The sequence below is a fragment of the Cervus elaphus genome, chromosome X, assembly GCF_910594005.1.
Source record: "Cervus elaphus chromosome X, mCerEla1.1, whole genome shotgun sequence".
Taxonomy (NCBI): domain Eukaryota; kingdom Metazoa; phylum Chordata; class Mammalia; order Artiodactyla; family Cervidae; genus Cervus; species Cervus elaphus.
Window position 1 is genome coordinate 47,871,528 of NC_057848.1, and position 25,558 is coordinate 47,897,085.

General features: G+C 37.4%; 1 protein-coding gene and 1 pseudogene across 2 annotated transcripts in view; one reads left to right on the top strand and one right to left on the bottom strand.

Moving 5' to 3' along the window:
• TENM1 (teneurin transmembrane protein 1) overlaps positions 1 to 25,558 on the bottom strand; it is an 882,499-nt gene that overhangs the window by 446,643 nt on the left and 410,298 nt on the right. The gene's annotated exons all lie outside the window — the stretch shown is intronic.
• LOC122690041 lies at positions 17,577 to 17,983 on the top strand (annotated as a pseudogene).

The following is a 25,558-nucleotide window of genomic DNA, read 5'->3' on the forward strand; positions in this document are numbered from 1 at the left end:
GGATCATTGAGTATACTGAAAATCTACAGATTTATTAAAAGTTTTCTGGAAAATGACTGTAGAGAGTGTTATTCTAACAACCCATATTTTACAGTCATTTTCTAATGGATTGTAATGAAGTATCTCGAGGAAGGGCTGCTGCTTATATTCAGATTAAAAATAAAAACAAATCACCAGCCCAGGCTGGATGCATGAGACAAGTGCTCAGGGCTGGTACACTGGGAAGACCCAGAGGGATGGGATGGAGAGGGAGGTGGGAAGGGGGATCGGGATGGGGAACACATGTAAATCCATGGCTGATTCATGCCAATGTATGGCAAACACCACTACAATATTGTAATTAGCCTCCAACTAATAAAAATAAATGGAAGAAAAGAAAGAAAAATAATAATAATGAAAACAAAAGAACATGTGGTTTAGTAGTAGCCTTATATTACTGAGGGAATTAGTCCTTTCCTCTAATAATTGTGGGCACAGGTTGTAGCGAATCTCCTTGGCAAGACTGCAAGAAAGAAAACTATGAAAAGTTTATACTTCTCTCTTCAAAGGATATCCATTTCCATTTGTTTCTTTTTGAAAAGCAAAGTGCACAATTTTGTTGTAGGTAGGTCCCCACTGCAGTGATTTTATCATACCAACCACAGAATAAATATTTTACACAGAGAACTGCCAGAAACTATACCGCATTTTCCTAATCATCTTGCTATCATTCCTGCGCGTGTGCATGCTCAGTCGCTCAGTTGTGTCTGACTCTTAGCAACCACATGGACTGTAGCCCATCGGGCTCTTGTGTCCATGGGATTTCCCAGGCAAGAATATTGGAGTGGGTTGCCCATTTCCTCCTCCAGAGAATCTTCCCAACCCAGGGATTGAACCTGCATCTCTTGAGTCTCCTGCATTGGCAGGCTGATTCTTTAACACTGTGCCACCCGGGAAAGCTATTGTTCTTAATGCTACGTCTTAAGTTTCCCCAGTCCTTTTAATGTGTGCCACTGAAGGAATGGTTTTCCAATTGTGTTTCAGGAACATGTCTGAGGGACTCAGATGGGAGTTGGAGCTTTGAAGGCTTCATTTTCACTCTTATGGTATAGACTGGGGTTGTATATGCTGGCATTGCACATGGTATTCTGCTGCGAAGGAGGAAAAGTTTTCAAAGTGTTATATGCAGAGGACAGTTCCAAACACACTTTCCTCCTACCCCAGAAAGAATGCATTTAATTGAAAGATGCAGACAACAACGTTGGTGGTAATAGAAGTTTGCAATCTTTAAACATGTCAAACTTGGTCATTTCTACAACATAATCTCCAAGTCTCAAAAAACCCTGCAAGAGGGTAGCTGTGACTTACAAACTGCTATATAGAAAGAATGTTCTGTCCCCTCAAAATTCATATGTTGAGATCTAATCCCCAGTGTGACGGTATTAGCAGGTAGCATCTTTGAGGGGTGCTTAGGTCATGAGCAGAACCCTTATGAGTGGGATAAGTGCCCTTAAAAAAAGAACCCACACAGCCCCTGGTCTCCACCATGAGAGGACATAGTACAAAGACGGCCATCTATGAATCAGGAAATGTGTTCTCACCAGACACTGGTCCTGCTGCTTTCTTGATCTTGGACTTCCCAGCCTCTGAAACTGTGAGAAATAAATTTCTGTTGTTTATAAGCCACCCAGTCCATGGAATTCTGATAGAGCAGCCCAAATGAACACAGATGAAGAAAGCAAGGCTCAGAAAGGCTACCTTGTTTGTTAAGTGGCAAACTTGGGAACTGAACTTGAGTCTGTCTGACATCAACTATTTTTCACCTTATTCTATTTTTATTAATGTAAGTTATTTAATAGTAGGAAAACACCAATGAAGCTTTAGGCATGCTTCATTTTAAAACAGTATCAATTCTGCTCATGTAGAGCAGGAAATGAGCTCACGGAAAATTAGACTATAAGGTCTAAGTTACGATAGATATTTATTTTATGCATAAACACACAAACGAGGATAGATACCAAAATTCCAATGAAATAAAATTACATTTCCAAACTCTTTGCCCAAGTGCTCATTTCTTAACTTATTATCCTATTCTGAAATATTTCAGGTTAAAATTATTGTCCTTCAAGGAGCAAAGTATACTTACATACTTCAAACAGTAAATTTCACTCAGAAAATATGGTTGTTAGCTTTTAAGAAATATAGTTCTGCTACAGTAAGAGAAACTCAAACCGTTGGTGATTCACATCACATAAAAATTTATTTGTTGCCTCAATCTGATTTTGAATTCAAGATGGTATTTGGTGACACTATTATTTCAGTTAGGCATCTCCCTTTGAACAAAAATTGGGACCCAGATGGCTTATATCAGTGATGGTTTGCAACTGTGATTTAAAGCAACCACATATACCTGCAAATGACTTTGTAGCCTTAGGGGAATGCAAAGTGAGGTCACCAGTAGGGACAAGCAGAGCCTTCAACTACTGATGGAAAAATCATTATTTTATCACCTCTGTTAATTACTTTCTTTCATGTCTGAAGTTAGAGAGGAGTAAACTAAACATTCTAGCAAGGACTATGGAAATGCATACAGGGATAGAATGCAGCATTTCTAAGTATCTGTGAAGGGCTAAGGACTATGGTAGGCAAGGGGGTACAGATATTAACACAACCCAGTCCTCACCCTCCAGTAACACTACACCTTGTGTCTACTTATTTTTCCTTCTTTGCCTCTGAACTGAAAAGACATCTCTTCTCTCATCTTTTATCTTTGGTTTGTGTGTTCACCTGCACTCTTATTTCAAGACAAACTCAAGGGTTTCCTCCTTTACAAACACTTTCCTGAACACTCCTTCCTTTGTGCCCTGATGGGACCATTCTATCCTAGCCCATGTTACACTTTATTGTACAAGTTGATTTACCTATATGCTAAACCTATTGAACATATTACTTATTTCAGATAGTCCTGCAAAAGCAAGAATTGTGTTTTACTTGTCTCATTAATTAGCTAATATTTAATTCAATAAAAATATTAACTGAATGTTTTATGAGCCAGACACTATGGTTATCAAGCACACCATACATTTAATACATGCTTGTTAAATGAAGGAATAAAATCTAAACCCCAAACTTAGTTCAAATGATCCCAAGCACCCCTGATCATAACTCTCCCTTGCATATCTCTAGCACTTTGGGTTCAGTCTGCTATGAATTCATTTATGTTACAGATACACAAAAAATCAAATTATTCTGTTGGTATATTCTCTCTTCCCAGATAAATGAAAAACTCCTTGAAGGAAAGGGCTCTATCAAATATTTCTACTATCAAATAGTTGCCTACTTCTGTGTGTGCATGTGTGTGTGTGTGTGGACACTCAGTTGCTTCAGTTGTGTCTGACTCTTGTAACCCCATGGACTACAGTCTGCCAGGCTACTCTGTCCATGGGAATTTCTAGGCCAGAATACTGGAGTGAGTTGCCAGGCCTTCCTCCAGGGGATCTTCCCAACCCAGGGATCGAACTCACATCTCCCGCATTGCGAGTGGATTCTTCACTGCTGAGCCACTGGGGAAATCCCCTATGTGTCTATACTTCTTAGTAAAGGGCACCGATCAATTAAGCACTCAATAGTTATGAGTCAAAGAAAGCAACCTTTTACCTTTGGATGGGCATTATTGACATGAAATAGAGAATTCATCATTCATCTAGTTGATCATGTCACCAACCTTCCCACCCCCCAAATCTCAGTCACCCAATCCTGCCTCTGCAATCTATCCCGGTTTTACCCCTGCAGCAAATGCCTTAGGCATTGCCTGAGGGGCCTCATTATGTCTCCTCTGAACTATTACAACAGCCTGCCTTTAGTATCCGCAGCCTCCCCAATCCAGCAGTAACAATGCCAGGAGAATATGCTTTCTAAAAACTGAATCAGGACATAGACTACCTGGCTGTTCACCATCCTTTCCGTCTTCTGAGGAACACAGTTAGATCACATTTTTCAGCCTTTCTTACAGATAGGTCTAGATATATGACCCTGGAGGAGGAAATAGCAACCCACTCCAGTATTCTTGCCTGGAGAATTCCATGGCCAGAGGAGCCTGGCGGGCTACAGTCCATGGGATCGCAGAGTCAGACACGACCGAATGACTAACATACAGATATATGGCTGAGTCTAGAAAACAAGTGTTGGGTACCGTTTCCAGGTCTGATCCATAAGAAACTCCTATTCATGATCTTATTTGCTCCTCTCCCTTCCTCTAGTTTAACGTAGACAAACATGGTAACTTTTCAAGCCATATGGAGAAGAATGTGGAGCCACAGAGTGGAAAGAGCCTGGGACCTGAGTCAAACCTGGGAAAATTGCCTACAAATGAGGAATTATCAGGTTGCATTTAGATGAACAAGAAATAAATTACTATTTTTGAGCCACGGTACATTTTTAGATTAGTTTGTAACAGAAGCTGGTATTATCTTAACTAACACACCATGCTGTTCTTCTGGTCAAAATCTTTCACCCATTGGCTATCATACTCTCTGCAAAATCCTTAGAATGACATGTACTAGGTACTTCATGGGGGTTTCCCTGCTGGCTCACTGGTAAAGATTTGCCTGCAACGCAGGAGACCCAGCTTCGATCCCTGGGTTAGGAAGACCCCCTGGAGAAGGAAATGGCAACCCTCTCCAGTACTCTTGCCTAGAAAATCCCATGGATAGAGGAGCCTGGTGGGCTGCAGTCCACGGGGTCACAAAGAGTCAGACACCACTGAGCAACTAACATTTTCACTTTTTTCAGGCCCTTCATAATCTAAATGTGAATCACTCTATCAGTCTCATTCTATTTTAATTCCTTAACTCTTACCCTCCCATGGTCACATACCATACTTTCTGTTAAACCACAATGAATTACTTGACATTCTCAGAAGGTAAAAGAGTACATTCAAGCCAACATCCATGCTGTTACTTCACTTTAGAATCCATTCTCTTTCTTCTATCTAATAGTTGAAATTCTTATCATTCATGATCTGGTTCATATGTCATCATCTCTAAGACATCTTTCTCTGTTCCTCTTTGTCATAATCAATTGCCTTCCCATTGGCACTCCCATAACACATTAAACAATTCTGTAGCATTAGCATTATCTCTAAATTGAAATACATTTTGGCTCTTCATATGTCTATTTTCAAAACTAGATTGTTATCCCCTTGAGACACAATTGAATCTCATTCATTTGTATAAAGGCACATGCTCTTATACACACAGTAGTCACTGAAGAAACAGGCGGAATTGGTATTACTAGGTTTATTTAGCAAATTAGACTTTTCAAAGTATCTTATGAGAGTCCTGCATTGCAGGCAGATTCTTTACCATCTGAGCTGCCAGGGAAGCCCAAAGAGAACCAACCTTACAGCTGAGAAAACTTCTACTTTGCCTTGCCCTCCTGCAGATAATATTCACTGGACAAAGTTCAATTAAAAAAAAACCAAACAAACAAACCAATGACCTTAGGCACTGGGGAGTAAACAAAAGCAAGCAGATTCTGGTGGGGAATGAAAACTTGGAAGAAGAGAAGGTGTGAGTGAGTTTCCATTTTAAATTTTTTTTTTAATTGAGTGTAGGGAATGGTCAGAGCTGCATGAAGTGGTAAAAACCTTGACACATAACTCTCAGTATGAGTTAAAGGACCAGAAGACAGAGTTCAGGCAATGACAGTCACTGAAAAGTAAAGAAGGAACTTCCAAAAGGAGACAAATATATAGAGAGGCTGCAATCCACATTCTTCATATAAACTTTGCCCCAATCTCTGGCTCATGCTGGAACCACGCATGTGTAGGGCAGACTCCAGCTGAGAATAAAGAAACTGAACTGAAATTTGAGTTGCAACCGAAGAGGCAGAGTTTGTTGACTGAGTAAAAAAAAAAAAAAAAATGAATTGCTTACGAGAGATAAAATGGAACGAGAAAATCAAACTTCTTTAGGGGAACATAACAGAAACCAAAGTCCCCACAATATAACAATCACAATGTCCAAGATACAGTCCAATATTAATAATATGATAAAATAGGAAAAAGTGACCCTTTCTCAAAAGAAAAGATGACCTTATAGAAACTCACTCCAAGATAACCCAGATGTTGGAATTAGTAGACAGGGATTTCAAAGTGGCTATTGTAACTATGGTCATGAATATGAAGGAAGATATGCTTATTATAAATGGAAAGAAAGGAAATCTCAGCAGAGAAACAGAAAATATTTTAAAAGACTAATGGAAATGCTAATGTGAAAATTATAATCACTGAAATAAAAACTGAGGATGTGCAATTAAAGAACATGACTCATTCTCATTAGTCCCTTCATAGGTAACAGTTAGTTTGGGGTTATTTGTTTAGTTCATCTTACCTTTTGTTTGAAAACTGCCCAGCACTCACAGAGAAAGGGCTCCTGTCACACTTATGTGATTCTTCTAATATTCTGAGGACATTATCAGAGAAAAAAAATTCATCATTGTCCCCCTTACCCATGTTGTCTAGTTAAAGACTTTCCCTGATTCAAGAACCTAAGCATCTGGCTTAGGTCTATCCCATACCAATCTCAGAGAGGCAACAGTAAGTCCTGCCTCAATACTGGCATGTTGAGAGTTTGATCTTCCAAAGTAACTCCTTTTTTCTCTCATATCCATTGTTGTCAAGTGAGGGGGAGCAGAACACAGCGCCCCAAAATGTAATACTTTCACATATGTATTGTTTTGAGATGAAGGCAATTAAAATCAGCAGACTCGGGAAAAGCCTTTTATCTCCCCCTTAACTGTCTAGTGGAGAAGGAAACGGCACCCCACTCCAGTACTCTTGCCTGGAAAATCCCATGGATGGAGGAGCCTGGTGGGCTGCAGTCCATGGGGTCGCAAAGAGTCGGACATGACTGAGCGACTTCACTTTCACTTTTCACTTTCATGTATTGGAGAAGGAAATGGCAACCTACTCCAGTGTTCTGGCCTGGAGAATCCCAGGGACGGGGGAGCCTGGTGGGCTGCCATCTATGGGGTCGCACAGAGTCGGACATGGCTGAAGTGACTTAGCATAGCATAGCATAGTATAACTGTCTAGAGGCTTCCCTGGTGCCCTGACAATGTAGGAGATGCAGGTTCTATCCCTTGGTCAGGAAGATCCCCTGGAGAAGGAAATGGCAAACAACTCCAGTATCCTTGCCTGGAGAATCCCATGGAGAGAGGAGCCTGGCAGGCTGGGGGTCGCAAAGAATCAGACACGACTTAGGGGCCAAACAACTACATACAACTAATTGCCTAGGAGAACTGATATAGGAGACCTGGACTGGAAAAAGGACTACTACCAGAGAGAACATTTTACATCTCAAGACTTATCTGTATGGCAAGGCAAACATTTGTTTGCCAAACATTTGCTCTTCTCATCTTCCTGTGAACTGTTTTCCTTCCCTCTGAGGTCCTAGATCTTTACCCCTTCTCCATAGCTCAAGATGGTATCTGAGTATTTGAATGGGCTCCTCTATATATGAAATTTGTTTTTCTCCTGGTAATCTATCTTGGGTCAATATAATTATTAGACCAGCCAAAGAACCTAGAAGGGAAGAAGGAAAATTTTTTCCACCCCTACATAAGAAGCCTTCAGGTTATCATTTTATTTCCCATGTAGCTTCCCAAAGGAAATTAATGCTTGGATGACTGACAAGAGTACTTTAATAGCTATATTTCATGTTTTAAAAAGATCAACGTACCTACCGGTTTTATACATCAGTATCTTATGAGTTTGGTTAAGGAAAGGCAGACACCTGCTGGCCAAATAACTCTAGATGCTGTAAAAAACTAAAATTGACTTCAGGTACCAGATCGTGGTAAACTATATCTCGTAGTGGTATCAGATAATGAGCAAACTCTGGGAGACAGTGAAGGACGGGGAAGCCTGGCATACTGTAGTATAGTAGGGGTGCAAAGAGTCAGACACGACAGAGTAACTGAACAACAACAAGCGATACAGGACAGCGCCTCCCCACGAGGCCCAGATCTGCAATCCAGTCTTTCTATATAATGACTCTATCTTGTCATTACCTGAAAAAAAAAATCCAAGTATGTTAAAGTTCATATTATTCATAGATATTGTATCTCGCTCAACTATGTCTACTCTAGTCCAGGAATATTTGGAACATCTTATAGGAGCTTCATACTAAAAATACGTTTATCTCAAGTAGAAACTATATATAGCTCATGTATTATATTATTAGTGTAATAGACCAATGTTACTCTTGAATATAAAAAAATAATATACATATATTTAAATGTGCTGGGGCATTTCCAGGTACAGTTGGAAAATGTACATTGCAAGAATGTTTACTATAAAGCATAATCTATATTCATTATGTTATTATCTTATTTAGAAGCAGGGAAAGAAAACTGCTCTATAGAGCTCTCTACCTTAACTCTGAATTTTCGAAGTCAGAAGCAGCTGATATTTATACAGGAAGACAAATTAATAAAAAAGGTATTTGCTTTTGCCAATGAGTTTTCAGACATATCTCTTCTGTATGCAACATATATGCTCTGGTGAGTGTATATACATAATCAGTGCTCTGTTAAATTATATTTTAACTGCACGATTAAAAATGAACTTGTAATAAATCGTACTGCAAAATAAAGTATATTTTTTGTACAGATGACTCCCCCTAAAACCTACACACATCAATTTAGGTTTATGGTATGCAGGAGGACTACGTGGTCAAGTTCAAAGAATTTAGCGGACCATCAGTCAACATTCAAATTATTTTCTCAAACACTCAGGAAATTCTTAAGTGAACACTACCCACAAATTGAACATTCTGGAAATCAACTGTATCCAAATGAAAGAGCTTAAGAAAACCTCTTAAAAGAAAGAGCTTAAATGTTACAAAACAGAAATGAAAAACTGGTGGAAGCTTGGTGCTCCTATAGCTGACTTTTAATATGAAACACAATATTACCATGGTTAAACAACTTGCTAGTTTTTCATTTTAGCCACTATTTGTATGGACAAAGCAAGTTATTATACAATGCTAGCCCTTCCTCTTATTCATAATAATGCAAAAATCAAGTCAGAAAGACAAAGCAAAGGAATGAACATGGTGTAACAACAACTCAAAGCAAATATGGAGAAACGATTTTCTATTCTTAAAAACTAATTCAACTCACTATGAAAATGTGACACAAAAATCTCAAGTTGAAAGAGGTTAATAGTTCTATAGAGGCTTCCCTGGTGGCTCAACAGTAAAGAATCCACCTGTCAATGCAGGAGACATGAGTTCAAGCCCTGGGTCTGGAAAACCCCCTGGAGGAGGACATGGCAACCCACTCCAGTATTCTTGCCTGGAGAATCCCATGGACAGAGGAGCCTGACAGGTTACAGTCCATGGGGTGGCAAAGAGTTAGACCACGACTTAGCAACTAAACAACAATAGTTCTATAATCACAGAAATTCTATACTTTCTTCTTAGTGTTCATTGAAAACATTAGTAATTTCATTCAATACCCTACTCTATCATTTAAACAAACATATTATTGCTTATTCAACACAACTTTCAATTTTAAAATGTTACACAGCATTTCATTACAGTGCTAATTGTTAACACTTCTATACAAAAGCAGATGCATATTAGTTGCAACCTCGGAAATATCTGAGGTCATCAGCTAATGGTATTGATCAGGCATCGAAATTAATATTCTTTGAAACTGTCTGGGAAGTATAATCTTACTAACAATTCATGTCTCCATACAAACATTTTGTGTATACTTTCACCATATGGAATTAATTCACTTAAAGGATTTTACAAACTTTGGGAAAACTTATCCTCTTGTAAATCTTGATGTTATTGACTATAAGCAGATTTGAGATCAGACTGTTTGTTTAGGTCTTCTTTCCAATTTCTTTTAATCCTTTGACTTCAGGCCCTGCCTTTAGTAATCCTCTTGATATAGATGGATATTCATAGTTCAGTACCAGGGTCGGCCTCTATCAAAATGGTATTGGAGGCTCAGCACTTCTCAATAGGCTCTCTCTTTTCCCTGGAGATCATATTCAAATAACAGCATCCAACTACACTAGAGAAGTTTAAACCAGGTAGAAGTTATACTTTTGTAAGAGATATTTACATTTATGTGGAAAATCTCCGCTTGTAAAGGTATCTCCCACTCTGAATGAGGGAGGAAGGATGACTGTAAATTTCTAGAAATTCTTTTATCAATGGTGAAGGTAATGATTTAAATCTGCATAACAGCCTTACCCTAGACTACTGTGCTTTTCCTGGTCACCTGTCATAACTGCCACCCTCCCCAACCCCACCAACATCTTCTAGTCTTTAATTGGAGAAGGTATTTATTTAAGCTGATAGTTTGGGCCATTTGGGGGGGGTTACTCAGTTTTCTTGGGTATCTCCCAAGGTATTCATATTATTTCCCTGATGCTGGGAAATATTGAAGGCAGGAGGAGAAGGGGACAACAGAAGATGAGATGGTTGCATGGCATCACCGACTCAATGGACATGAGTTTGGGCAGGCTCCGGGAGTTGGTGATGGACAGGGAAGCCTGGTGTGCTTCAGTCCATGGGATCGCAAAGAGTCGGACACAACTGAGTGACTGATGCATATTATTGAACTTCTGTTCATTTTTCTCCTGTTAATCTGTCTTGTATTATGGGGGGTCTCAGCCAAGAAACTAGAAGGTTAGTGGGAAAATTATTTTTCCTTTCCCACAAGTTTTTAATATGATTTCACAAATTTCCAATCAAAACTACTTTAAACCTCCTCCCAGTCCCCTAAAGATGTACTAAATGATTTACACAAATCCAGAAAACAATGAAATAAGAATCTGGAATCTAAACATACATGCACTTGAATAGGAACAAGTAGAGTGGCAATTTTAAGGTAGCACAAATGTAGTGCAAATTTGGCTAAGGCTTTCATTTGGAAAGTCTGTGGTTGTGCTTTGTCATACCTTCTCATATTCTACTTTTCCTAACACTTGGTGACAACTGCAGGGTGTTTTACACTTTATAAAATGCTTTCATCAGATCATTGGATAGTCACTCAGAGGAAGTCAGGGACTACAAAATGCTACTTCATAAACCATTTCCAAATACAATGTCATTTTTTCAAAAAGCTGTGAGGAATAATACTTTTCCAGGAACTTTTTATTGAGAACATATCTGAAAAAAGAATAGTTAATGGAAAAGAGGAACATTAAAGACTATCACTATTCAGTTCAGTTCAGTTCAGTTCAGTCGCTCAGTCGTGTCCGACTCTTTGCGACCCCATGAATAACAGCACGCCCGGCCTCCCTGTCCATCACAAACTCCCGGAGTTTACTCAGACTCATGCCCATCGAGTCGGTGATGCCATCCAGCCATCTCATCCTCTGTCACCCCCTTCTCCTCCTGCCCCCAATCCCTCCCAGCATCAGGGTCTTTTCCAACGAGTCAGCTCTTTGCATGAGGTGGCCAAAGTACTAGAGTTTCAGCTTCAGCATTAGTCCTTCCAATGAACACCCAGGACTGATCTCCTTCAGGATGGACTGGTTGGATCTCCTTGCAGTTCAAGGGACTCTCAAGAGTCTTCTCCAACACCACAGTTCAAAAGCATCAATTTTTTGGCGCTCAGCTTTCTTCATAGTTCAACTCTCATACCCATACATGACCACTGGAAAAACCATAGCCTTGACCAGACGGACCTTTGTTGGCAAAGTAATGTCTCTGCTTTTTAATATGGTGTCTAGGTTGGTCATAACTTTCTTTCCAAGGAGTAATCACTATTAGTGGCCCCCAATTAAATATAACTTAATTTGATTAAAGACAAGTTTATTTTCTCTTCTATGCAGCAAAGAACAACTCAAAAGCAAAACTATAGGAATAGCATTTAGTTTTGGTTGAAAGAGTTTTATAATTTTATTCTTCAACTATGTATTACTATTATTGTTGTTGTTGTTCAGTTGCTAAGATGGGTCCAACTCTTTGTGACCCCATGGAATGCAGCACGCCAGGCTTCCCTGTCCTTCACTATCTCCCAGAGTTTGTTCAAACTCATGTCCATTGAGTCAATGACGCCATACGTATCATTTATCTCATTTTTAATTTATACATATAATACTTACAACCAAAGATCAAACAGTAGGTGATGCTAGTAGCAGAGACAAACAAGAAATAAATGAATGAACCAGCATTTTACCTAGACTTCTACTGTGATGAATACTAATATGTTAATATTCAAGTTTCCACATTAAAATGCTAAATTAGCCTTGGCCCTTGTTGTGAAATATAGGGAAGCAGAAAAGTTCAAATACATTATCACATATTAATTGCCAGTAATGACTTGTAGGAAGGTAATTTGTGTTATTTAAAGTAAGTTAACAGATACAGAAAGAATCTTAATTAATGAATTTGCCAATTATCTGTCCAGCTATGAGTTCGTGTTTTGTTTTTAGTCCTATCCACATCTGCTTTTGAATTCTACTTAGAATAATTTCTGAACTTACAAAGGTTGGCTACATGACCTGGCCTATTCTTTGTGGTCATCATTTCTTTATCTATTCACTCAATGCTTTGTCAGAGAATGAAAATATTAAAGCAAATCACAGTCTATGTGTACAAAATATTTCATTAGGAAACAAATTCCTAAGAAACTAACTTCATAAGGTGCCTAAACAATACCACACATAAAAGAGAAATAATTCAAGTGAGCCATTGTATGATGAGACTTAATTTTCTCCCATTCTCTTAATATGCGTGGAACGAAAAAAAAAGCTTTTTTTCCATTACCTCATCTTAAGTAGTTTTTCAAATCAAACCCATACTCACACTCATGCTGTCACTGATAATGGATCTTGTGTCAAAGAAAAAGAACATAAAGGACCCGATAATAAGTGTAATTATCAAACATCAAAAATGTAGATCAAAGTGGATTTCCTGACTCTTCTATATGCAGTCACTTCACAGCATTTTACTATTCATGTCATGTGGCCCTGACAGGATATATTAATTTTCTCTATTATGAGAGCAATGGGATTGGCACACTTCAGTTAGAAGCTAGCAATAAGTAGAGTCATTATTTCTCTATCTTATTTTAGTGCCGTGTGTGTGTGTACTGTGTTTGTAAAATATACCCCCCAGGCCCCTACACACACCACACTGTATCTCCAGAGGTGATAGTGAGCCTTCAGGGGAATGTTAACCTCCCTGTGAACGATAGATCCAGGCAAGTATTTTATTTCTTTCGGATAGTACAGTATTTCCTCTCTCTGGTAAATACCTGACATATCTTTGGGAGGACTGTGTTGTCTCAAGAGGGAAACAGAGTATTTCTAGAAACTTGCCAGGCTGAGTCATTTCAATAACTCAAGTAATCTGATTTTCCACCTCCCTAAATCCCATATTCCCTTCTTTCCTCAACACTTTTCCTTATATATTTTTTTCCTTTGAGAAAATTTGCATTTTCTTTTCCTATTCAATGCTGAATAAAAAATTGTGTGCTAAGTATTCTGTAAGTAGATTTCCAGAGTCTTGATAACCTGCAACCTTCCAGTAACTGTAGTTCACTTTGTTTTATAGATTTTTGTCTATTATTTGGTCAGGGCATTTAAAAAAACACGTTGGTGACAGAGGAATTACCTCTAAACTGACCTTCCACTGAAGTATGATTGAAGATGATCAAGAGAGGAAAAACTTCTTGTAATTTTTACAAAGATTCATCTATAGGTTCAAAGAGACAGACCTCAGTAATAAAACTTTTTAGAGTCATACGTCTGTGCCATTTCTCAGCCACAGGATAAGAACAAATATTGTTTCATATTTTCTATAAAAATTGGGAACATATTTGTGAAAAGAGAAAGTATTTGCAAAAGAAAAAGGGCAAGGCCATATGCACAGGGACAGATGGGAACCAGGCATAAGGGGGAAAAATATTTCTTTAAGAGTTTTTGAAAACCATTTAAAAAATGCAAAACACTTTCAAATTAGTAAGTTGAAAATCAACAGATTACAACAAAGTTTCAATGAGTTTTTAGGTATTCTGAGGTTAAAAAACAGCCAGTCATTAACACATAACTTCAAACTCAACAAAAGATCATTTTTTGCTGCGTTTTAAAGATCTCAGGGGACTTCCCTGGTGGTCCAGTGATTAAGATTCCAATCACGCTTCCAATGGAGAGGGCATGGGTTGTGTCCCTGGTATGGAAACTAGGATCTCAGGTTTCCTTTGACCGCCATGCAGCACGGTCAAAAAATAAAACAAAACAAACAAACAAACAAAAAACAAACCTCCATCAAGCTTTTCGTTACACTTGGGCATTTCTTAAATGTTAGTTTGAAAACAGACTGGGTTCTAGACATGGGTTGAACTATATGGCTAAACTAACTTAAAACTATCCCATTAAATAGACAAATATTATAATATATAGATTAGCCAACTAGCAAACTTCATTTTTCTCTACAGGGTAAAATGTCTTGGAATCTGGCACAGCTGTTGAAGTTGTTCACCACAATACTAGTTAGATACAAGCTTCTGGAATTAAATGTGCCAGGCAAGAAAGTAATTTTATCATCTTCTTCCCCATGGGAGGAAATATGGGTAAAGAGTTTGAGATGGCAGACTTCATCAATAAATTATGGTCAGTGTAACAGTATTGGAGAATTGGGTGGTGGTTTCTATCACGACCAGTGAATACTGCTCTTGTCACTATTTTTAAAGGGCAAGAACTAACAGCTATGAGAAGAAAACAAAAATAAAATAAAGTATAATAAAAGTCACAATATATGTAGACCAGGAAGCAGACACCATCAGGTTACAGAACCATCATCACAATTATTTTCCATGCCATAGAATCTATGATGCTTACAGAATAACAAAACAATGAATATTAAGATGTCAGTGGCACTCATGTTGAAAGACTGACTTATTACAGAGATAAAAGGTCACTTGCAATCACATTTTTATATTACATGTAAACTTAAATGGATAGTGTAGTGTTAAGATCAGAGGTTCTGGAAACTGACTATGAAGGTTTTAATCCCAGCACACCACTTAATATCTCTGTTAATTTAGGCATTACTAAACCTCTCTGGGCCAGTTTCCTCATCTGTAAAAGTGGTCAATTAACAAATAACCCATAGATTTCTGGAGAGAATTAAACGAGTTAGTTCACGTACTTAGAACTGCCTGGCATAGGGTAAATGCTCACTAAATTTTGCAATCTTATTAATAAAGAGGAATTTGGAATAATTTACATATAAACATTTAGAAGCTAGGTATTATTGTTGTTCAGTCACTAAGACTGCAGAATGCCAGGCTTCCCTGTCCTTTACTATCTCCTGGAGTTTGCTCAAACTCATGTCTATTGAGTCGGTGATGCCATCCAACCACCTCATCCTCTGTCACCCCCTTCTCCTTCTACCCTCAGTCTTTTCCAACATCAGGGTCTTTTCCAATGAGTCGGCTCTTCTTATCAGGTGGCCAAAATATTGGAGCTTTAGCTTCATCAGTCCTTCCAATGAATATTCAGGGTTGATTTCCTTTAGGATTGACTGGTTGGATCTCCTTGCTGTCCAAGGGACTCTCAAGAGTCTTCTCCAGTACCACAGTTCAGTTCGAAAGCATCCATTCTTTGGCAGTCACTCTTCTTTATGGTCCAACTCTCACATCCATACATGACTATTGGAAAAACCATAGCTTTGACTAGACGGACCTTTGTTGGCAAAGTAATGTCTCTCCTTTTTAATATGCTGTCTAGGTTGGTTCTATGCAAAGTTGTGAAATGACTCAAAGTTTCATTTAGAGCACTTTCTTCCCTCTTTCTTTAAAACCCCCTTTTCTTTACAGCTTCATCTTTTCTTCCCAAGTGGCCCTTCCCCCTCTGGCTATGAAATCCCACCCAAATATACATTCTTTTTTTTTTTTCCAGAGAAGATACATTTATTATTTTTTTCCATTTATTTTTATTAGTTGGAGGGTAATTACTTTATGATATTGTAGTGGTTTTTGCCATACATTGACATGAATCAGCCATGGATTTACATGTATTCCCCATCCCGATCCCCCCTCCCGCCTCCCTCTCCATCCTGGCAAATATACATTCTTAAATAAAATTATAATTGAGTCCCTTTAAAAAAACTCTCATGTATCCCAACAAAACCCATTCATCCTGTGGCACATTCTCTCAAGTCAGTGCCATTGAGACTGCAATTGGAATGATGAACTGCCATGGAGGTGGTGCTGATATTTTGATAAGAGTCTTCAATGCCTGAATCCAAAGGGGTGGGTATTCAGAGATTATCATCAAGACATAATGACTCAAAATGTGGCTGTTTGCTGACTCCTCTCAGTTAGTTGAAGGATAACTCAAGAGCTCCTGGAGCCTAAGTTTGGGTATCCAGCTAAAATTCAAGACATAATTTTGGTATCTCATAAATATGCATTTAACGTCTCTAAAATATAACTCTGGTTGGTCTTATTTTTTGACCGCACTGTGCAGCATGCAGAATCTTAGTTCCGCAATCACGGATTGAACCTGTGCCCCCTGCAGTGGTAGCTTGGAGTCTTAATCACTGGACTGCCAGGGAAGTCCCCCTAAAATATAACTATTGAGTCTCTTAATCTCACTACACTCTTCCCCTCTTCTTACCTAGGTGACACCACAAGGTACCCAGTTGCTCAAACAAGAAAATGGAGTTATCAGAGATTTCACTTTTCCTCATACCTTCGACACCCACTTCATCACCAAATTCTATTGACTTCTTTCAGAAATATATCTTGAACCTATCTACTTCTCTCTGTTTCCTATTCCAAGCTAGTATCATCTCTTACCTGAATAACTGCAATAATCTCCTTCCTAGTCCCCCACTTCCGACCTTACTCCTTTCAATCTATTTCTTGCACAATAAACAGCCCTGGATACTCCCTTCCCTTGCTTAAAAGCTTTTGGAGGCTTTCTACTGCAGTTAGGAAGACATTTAAACTCATCATCATAGCCTCTAAAGCCTTGTGACTTGACCTGTGTTTAGCTTTCAGTTTCCTGTTGAACTGTTCTCCATCTAATCCACTAGCAGCCCCTAGATGGAGTCAGCTCTTCCCACCACATGTCCTATGCCTGTGCTTGAAAGATTCTCCCTACCCTACCATTGCCTCATCACATCTTGTCTATTTCCTTCATAATACTTATATCTTTAATTTAAATTTTTTTTCCTTGTTTTTTTTGGATGTGTCCCTCTTTTTCCCACTAGAATACAAACTCCATAAGCAGCATTAGTCAATGCTGTACATCTAGGGTCTGGCTATAGTTGGTGCTCAGCAAATACATAAATAAATAGTACATTTCAATAATCATTTGATGAATGGTTGGGAAGGAACATCTTTTTTTTTATCCCCTCTAACACAGAAAGATGTACATAGCTTCTCATTGACACCATGTATAAGACTGACCCATCATCTAAAAATAGTTACCCCAATACAACACGCACTTGTCATTTTGATCACATAAAAGCTAATTATCCTTCAGAAGGAGCTAATACTTTAAATCCGACAGCGCTGCCTATGGAGGTGGTGGCCATCTCCTATGTGGCATCATGGCTGCCCTCAGACCCCCTGTGAAGCCCAAGATTGTCAAAAAGAGGACCAAGAAGTTCGTCCAGCACCAGTAAGAATGATATGTCAAAATTAAGTGGAACTGGTGGAAACCAAAGGCATTGACAACAGGGTGCACAGCAGATTCAAAGGCCAAGTCTGGATGCCCAACATCAGTTACAGGAGCAACAAGGAGACAAAGCACATGCTGCCCAGAGGCTTCTGGAATTTTCTGGTTCACAATGTCAAGGAGCTTGAAGTGCTGCTGATGTGCAACAAATCTGACTGTGCTGAGATTGCTCACAAAGTCCTCTCTAAGAACCACAAAACCCTTGTGGACAGAGCAGCCCACTTGGGCATCAGAATTGTCAATACCAATGCCAGGTTGTGCAGGGAAGAGAAGGAATAGACAGCTTGTGTGCACATTTTGTTTGTGTTAATAAAACCATAAAGCTCAGCAAAAATAAAAGTAAACATGACAGTCAGTAAAGTGTAATATTGCCTGCTTTTCAGTGTCATACAATGTGTTCCAGTTAATACCTATACTATTTGCAAGATGTCTTTTGTTTTAAACCTCCTATTTGAATTAGTAGGTTCAGTTGTTCCTTTTACAATAAAAAATACTAAATGTCACTTTAACATAACATGGTAGTTTCTGAGAATTTAATATGTAATGAGATGCTAAAATCTTGGAAGAAAATTGAGTTTAAAATGAAAGGCATGAGATGGCTCTGGACTCAAAGTTATTTGGGGGGTTTATTTTCTAAAGTTGGCCTCAAAAAGCAACAAAAATAAATTAGAATTGTAACCTGATTATGGCACTTTCCTTTTAAAGATTAATAAGGGTTACTTGGTTAAATTTTATTCTAATAATATTCTAATGATGTCAATGAAAAGTCACTCTCATCTACTCTCAAGGACTGAGATAGTCTCTTAATCAAAGTCACTTTATTAGCTTTAGTTTTGATCCATGCCATGACATTAAAAAATAATTCTTTTTCTTCTTTAAAGAAATCTGTAGAAAATTCAAAGTAGAGACAACAATACACTATTATTTCTAGATTTACTATTTAAGCCTAAGAAGAATCTTATTTGTGTTATCTTCTGGTACCATAATTGCTCTCTGTGAGAAAGAAGTCATTTCTTATGAGGAACTCATATCCCTAACTCCTTTAAGTGCTTCTGGTATCAGATTAAATATTAATTTGAAGTACATCTGTGCTTATTCAGTTCAGCAGGTCCTGCTTATGAACGGTGATATAACACACTTTCATTTTGCAGCACATAGCAATATGCACTACACTGCCTTTCCACCAGGGATCACTATTTTGGAACAGACAACAGACCTCAATGACCTTCGCATTATACTTTATGCACTTTTCCATCCAAGTCAATTTATAAAATCAGGTTTTCCCAACCTTAAAGCATAAGATAATCTTTCTGTTTTCTTCTTTCTAAGACAAGTACCTTGAGTACCACTGTCTTGGGACCAGCATCAAACATTAGTCAAGAATGTTGTGCTCTGTTGGGAAGAGCTCACTGTTATACTAAATACAGAAGATACACTTTGTCAAACAGAATAAAATTTCTGCTTGAAACTTCATGAAATATAATGCATAAAGCCCTATATTCTGGAGTACCAAATACAATCTCAGTTATTTAAACCACAACTGTAAGATTTATATTAATGCTTATGGGACCTTGACATTCATTGTTATAAATGGACTTTTTATGAAGAAAAATACAGTTTCCCTGGGTTGTGAAAGATAATCCTACATCATTAATTTCACTTTGGTATTTAAAACAGCCATTTAAACTACAATGAATATTTCTATATTTCTACTAGCTTGTCTTCCATGAAAATGTGAGAAGAATAAGGGGCATCAGTCTAACTGGACCCATTTTATCTAGGAATTGAAAGAAATAGAGTCATTTCCCATTCCCTGGCCACCTTAGCATGTCCCCCACTCCCATTCTTACTCCTATTCCTAAATAAAGTAGAATTTGTATTTCACCTCCACAAGTACTCCATGAACTCCTTGTGTATTCAAGCTGTATCTTACTCAGTTTCAGCCTATAAAGTTCCTTATATATGGTAATGACTCAAATATTTGTTGGACTGAAATTTAGTCCTAATGTGACTAAACTGGATGTATCTGACTCCCTGTCCTCAGTCACATGAATAGATTAATAAGAGCAATCTCCAGATGATTATTTTCTGACTGGCTTTCCATCTCATATAGTTTTGGGGGAGGCTTCCCAGAACAATTTATAAGAATGCTTTTCTCTCCAACTTTTTTTTTTTCATTCACTAGGTATTCTTAGAGATTTATCAATCTAGGTATAAAATTACCTTGATAAGGCATAGGGCTTAAAATACTACAATTTAAGAGCTTACTTTCAAGGGCACCTTATTTACTTGATTGCAGTTTTCAGAGAGGGTGGCATGACTTATTTTTCCCTGGGAATATAATTAAAGTCTTAACACTATAACAGTTAGCTAGATGATAATAGCAATTGATGTAGGATGGGCTTATTTATTAATAGTTGTTCTCATTAAAGGGATTTAGTTACCTGCAAAATGTCCCACTGTTTAAGTCCTACTGTGTTAACTCCAAGTGGTCTTATATCTATAAAAGCAAATTATTGAGGACTCCCCTGGTGGTCCAGTAGTTAAGAATCCGCCTGTCGGTGCAGGGGACATGGATTCTATACTGGGTCTGGGTAGATCCCACATGTGGCCAGGCAATTAAGCCCCCATTTGCCACAATAATGAAGCCCGTCAGACTAGAGCCCATAACATGAGAAGCCACAGTAATGAGAAGCCCAAGCACCACAATGAAGAGTAGCCACCACTCGCTGCAATTAGAAAAAGTCATCACACAGCAACAAAGGCCCAGTGCAGACAAAAAATAAAACAAAAACAAAAAACAAATTATCGGACCTTAAGGGTGGGGTGCAGCAGAAAGATGTGCTTGTTGCCATGTTATATCTATTGACATCACAAGTCATCTACAAGTAATAGAGTTTGCTTAAGTATAAGTAGCAGCTAAGGATGTTGAATACCTCAAGCACATAAAGAGTATTTTTCTAAAGACTAGATTGAGGCAAAAATAGATGAAAAGTTTTGACTCTACCTTATACCAAATTAACCCCAGTGTATGCTAGTGAAAGAAATTTTCAACTTCATCTCTTCTCATTAGCTTTTTCTCTTTGGTGATCAGGTATTTCAATAACATAGAAAAGTACTGACAGTAATATAACAAACATCCATAAGTCCACCAGGGGAAATTAACAAATGTTAGCTTTTCATCATATTTGCTTCACATCTCTTATTAAAGAATTAGAACATTACAGTTACTCTTGAAGTCCCATTCTTACCTCAGTTAAATTCTATCCTGCTCCCTTGTTCCCCAGAGGCAACCACTATCTTGAAGTGGATATTCATTGTTTTTGTCAGTTCTTTGACAACATCAAACTCTCTCCTGCTTCAAGGTCTTCCTAAGCACTGTTCTCTCTTGCTAACATCCTCTTCTTTACTCTTTTCACTAAGATATCACCAGCTCACATTTTGGATTTCAGCTAAAATGTTGCTTATTCACATATAGTTTCCTAACTCTATCCAAATTGTGTCTACCCCACTCCATAATGTTTTCAAATGGTACCCTCTTGTTTCACATGAGTGCTAATAGTGGTATTGATCTGTTTGTGTGTTTATTTGTATGTTTACTCTGTGTTTATCTGTGGAGACAAACTAGACTATAAAGTCCATGGAGCACAGACCATTTCTGTCGTGTTTATCACTGAATGCCTAGCACTTAATGCAATTCCTTATACACGGTAGGAACTGAATAAATATTTTTCAAGGAAAAGCCACTGTAAGCTGACGATCAATTGTAAACTAGAATAAAATTGCACTATTTGGCTATGGTCCATAACCAGCCAATGTACTTTTTACTTTCCATTCTAATCATATATATGACATTCTGCAAAGGAATAGCAACTTGATGCTCTGTGTAAATAAAAGTACAAATTACATATTATATGCCTTCTATGAACCTATGCACTAAGATGCATGTATTTTTAAAAATTTTATAGGTGCTATAACTGTTCTGATCAACTTTAATGTTTTAAAAAATATTAATTGGCAGTAATTGCACTATTTACATGTTAATGAGCAACACCTGGCCCCAGCTGGGTATAAAGACGCTGACAATGTTTTTCTCTCACCTCCCTGGCAAGGAACTGAGCACATGCAATTTTAAAGAGACCTGCTTGCCAGAAATAACACATTCATAATTGGTAGGACAATACAAAATTATTTCACACATTTCATCGTTCTCAAACAAATGCATAATATTTTTCATGTTTAAAAGCTTTATGATTCAAAGAGGACCTTATTTCCTACACTTGGTGATTATTCACAGTCATTAAATTATTCCTGTCAACGAATGTGCCAGAAACTGGCTAAATGGAGGCCCAAGTGGCCTCCTGTAATAAGGGCCCAGTTCCTGGCTTAATCCCTTGAAAAAAACTGAGTTTCCTTTGAAGTCATTCAAAATCTATAATTAAATATGTTAATTCACTGGTCCCTCTATCCTACAATATTTTAAATCACTACAGCTTTTGTTCCATTTCCCTCTATAATCCTAAAACCAATTAAGAGGTATTGAAAAATTATTTTGAATAACAAAGATTTTTGTGAGTCTCGAAATGGTTCTTGATAAATTTGTGTATCCAGTCATCTGTAAACCAACAGATATTAGCAGGGACAACAGGATGAAAAAAGAAGTACAAGGTCCTCAAATTATATACGTTCCTAGGGTTGTATCTTACCAATAGAAGAAAATTTGATACTTCTAGCCTATTTTCACATATAGACAAACTAACCACCAAAATACTGAATGCCTCATAACCTCACATGCTTTGGGGAAGGGGGTAGTGGATGCACAAGGAGAAAAGTTTCCCTTCGAGATGTTTATAATTTAGGAACACCTCTGGCAATCTAATGGTTAGGACTTGGCCTTTCAATGCAGGGGGTGCATGTTTGATTCCTGGTTGGGGAGCTAAGATCCCACATACCTTGCAGCCAGAAAGTCAAAACACAAAACAGAAGCAATATTGTAACAAATTCAATAAAGACTTTAAAAATGGTCCACATCAAAAAAATACTTTTATTTATTTATTTGTTTTTTCATTTATTTTTATTAGTTGGAGGCTAATTATTTTACAATATTTAAAAAGGCATTTATAACCTAGTTAGGGAGAAAAAATTACAAATAACATCATCATAAAATAGCCTTGGTTTGTGTGACATAGGCAATATTTGCAGTTAAGAGGAAAGAGAGCTTAGTTCAGACAAGTGTGTATTCAGTAAAGTCTTCGAGGAAAACTATGTGGAGTGAGACTGGAGAGAAAAAAAAATAGTGTCTTCTGTGTGCCAGGAAATATTCTAACTGCTTTATCTCATTAACTTGCTCAAGGTCACACAGTTATTCAGAGCTACTAAGATCTGGGACAAGAATCCAGATCCGTCATTATATGCATTTCTCACTCAGCTACATGCTAGCCTTGAAGGATGGAGAAAACAGATAAAGTGAGAAGAACAACATGAGTAATAGGAAGAATGATTTTGAAGTGTGCTGTGCTGAAGATATTACCGCAAGAACAAATATGTTAAGGAGTCATAGGAAAATAATCTCAAATAGATACAAAGGGAAGTAACAGATGATATTTGATATTTCTAATCTTGAAAGTCTCAAAGAAGAATTTGGATGTAATAAGGTAAAAATTCAAATCAAATGAGTTACCTGATAAAATACAGCACACTTGTTTTTCAGAAGCTGATAGGATAATAAGAGGTAAGAGAGGAATACAGTCAGTATTATATAGAGAGTGGAACTGGAGTGTAATGATGATTTAAAAAAAAAGGCAATTTCATTAAATAAGCCAGAATATATGCTCCTCAATGGAGCTGCATCTCCAATCCTTAGAACAGTGCCTGTATAGTAAGTGCTCAATAAAATCATGTAGATTATCATACGGAGTGAATAAAGGAATCAGTGGTTACAGGAGATATTTGTGACATCATGGACATAAACTAGACAGAGATTTAACTTGACACTAAGAAAATGCTTTGGAACACAAATGAAATTATTTGTGCTAATAATTAACAAACATTTAAATCATTTGTTATCAGTTATCAAATAGGTTTGGTATATTACTAATAAGAAAGCACTTAATGTGACATTATCAATGACTTTTTAAAATATTAATGTTTGGCCAGAATGAAAAGACACAGGTGATCTCAAACAGTGCTAGATATTAAGGTCTTACTTTACATTCCTATAGATACATATAGCTTCCCAGGTATCTCAGCGGTAAAGAATCTGCCTGCAATGCGGGAGACCTAGGTTCAATCCCTGGGTTGGGATGATCCCCTGAAAAAGGGAATGGCAACCCACTTCTGTATTCTTGCCTGGAGAATCTCATGGACAGAGGAGCCTGGCAGGCTACAGTCCATAGTGTTGAAAAGAGTTGGATGCAACTAAACACGCATGCTTAGATACATACAGCTATCTAACAAATGTCATGACTTGATCATTAAGATTAATGATAGCATCAGAATCAAAAAATCTGATAACTTTGTATAAACTATCTTGGATAAAGGCTTCCAATCTGTTTCCACAAATCAGAAACAAGGATCAGAACAAAAAAATTATGCTGACAGGTTTTCTTGTTTCTTTTTATTCTGTTTTTACTTCTATGTGAATATACTATGTTAACAAGAAAAAATATTTTTACACACTTTATATGACACACTTTTCCAAGCATACAATGAATGCTTACACAAAATCATTTTTAGAATTAAAATACCAGAATAGAAATTTCAAAATAAAGGATAAAAGTTGTTTTGATTAAAATAAAACATAACACTAGAACCTTCCCAACTGCATCAAAAATGAGCCAGCCAATTTTGAAAATTTCTTGATTAGTAAGATTAATAAGATTTCTTGATTAGTAAGCATAGCCTGTTTTTCCCAGTATGGGTATTTAAACTACATAGAACATTTTTTAAAAAAACTATTATGCACAGACACACATACACATGCACCCTATTAAAAACACAAAAGAAAACAAAATAGAAAGAGTATTTGCAAATCAAACCCCAAATAAATGACTGGTTTCCTGACTTCCCTGGTGGCTCAGACGGTAAAAGCCTCTGCCTACAATGCAGAAAACCCGGGTTTGATCCCTGGGTTGGGAAGATACCCTGGAGAAGGAAATGGCAACCCACTCCAGTACTCTTGCCTGGAAAATCCCATGGACCGAGGAGCCTGGTAGGCTATAGTGCATAGGTTGCAGAGTCGGACATAACTGAGCAACTTCACTTTTACTTTTTCCTTAATTATACAAAGAGTGCCCGAAAAATCTATAATAAAAGATGTAAAATCCAAGGTGATAAATAATATGGTTTATAGACAATAAAATATCAATGACCTTGGAACATATGAAAAATTCCCCCTCTCATAAATCATAAGTAAAATGCAAAATGAAAATACAGTATTATTGCATTTTGAGTCTATCAGATTGGCAGAATTCAATAAGTTTGATAACACCCTATGTTTGCAAGTGCTTGAGGCACTCTCATGCATTGGTGATACAACCAAACTCATCTAACTTCTACTGATGACAATTTAACAATATTTGACAAATATTGTCAATATTTATCAAAATTAAAAATGCACAGATATTTCAGAACAGAAATTCTACTTCTAGTACTTCTTATGTATAAAATGACATGCATAAAAATACAGTATTTTTATAATAGCAAACGAATGAAATTAACTGAAAGCAGTGTTGGTAAACACATTATAGTACATTTGTGCAACTGGAAACTTGTCACCTATTTAAAATAAAGATCTTTAAGATACTGTTAAGTGGCAAAACACAAGGTGCAGAAGAGTAAGTGTCCTATTTGGGT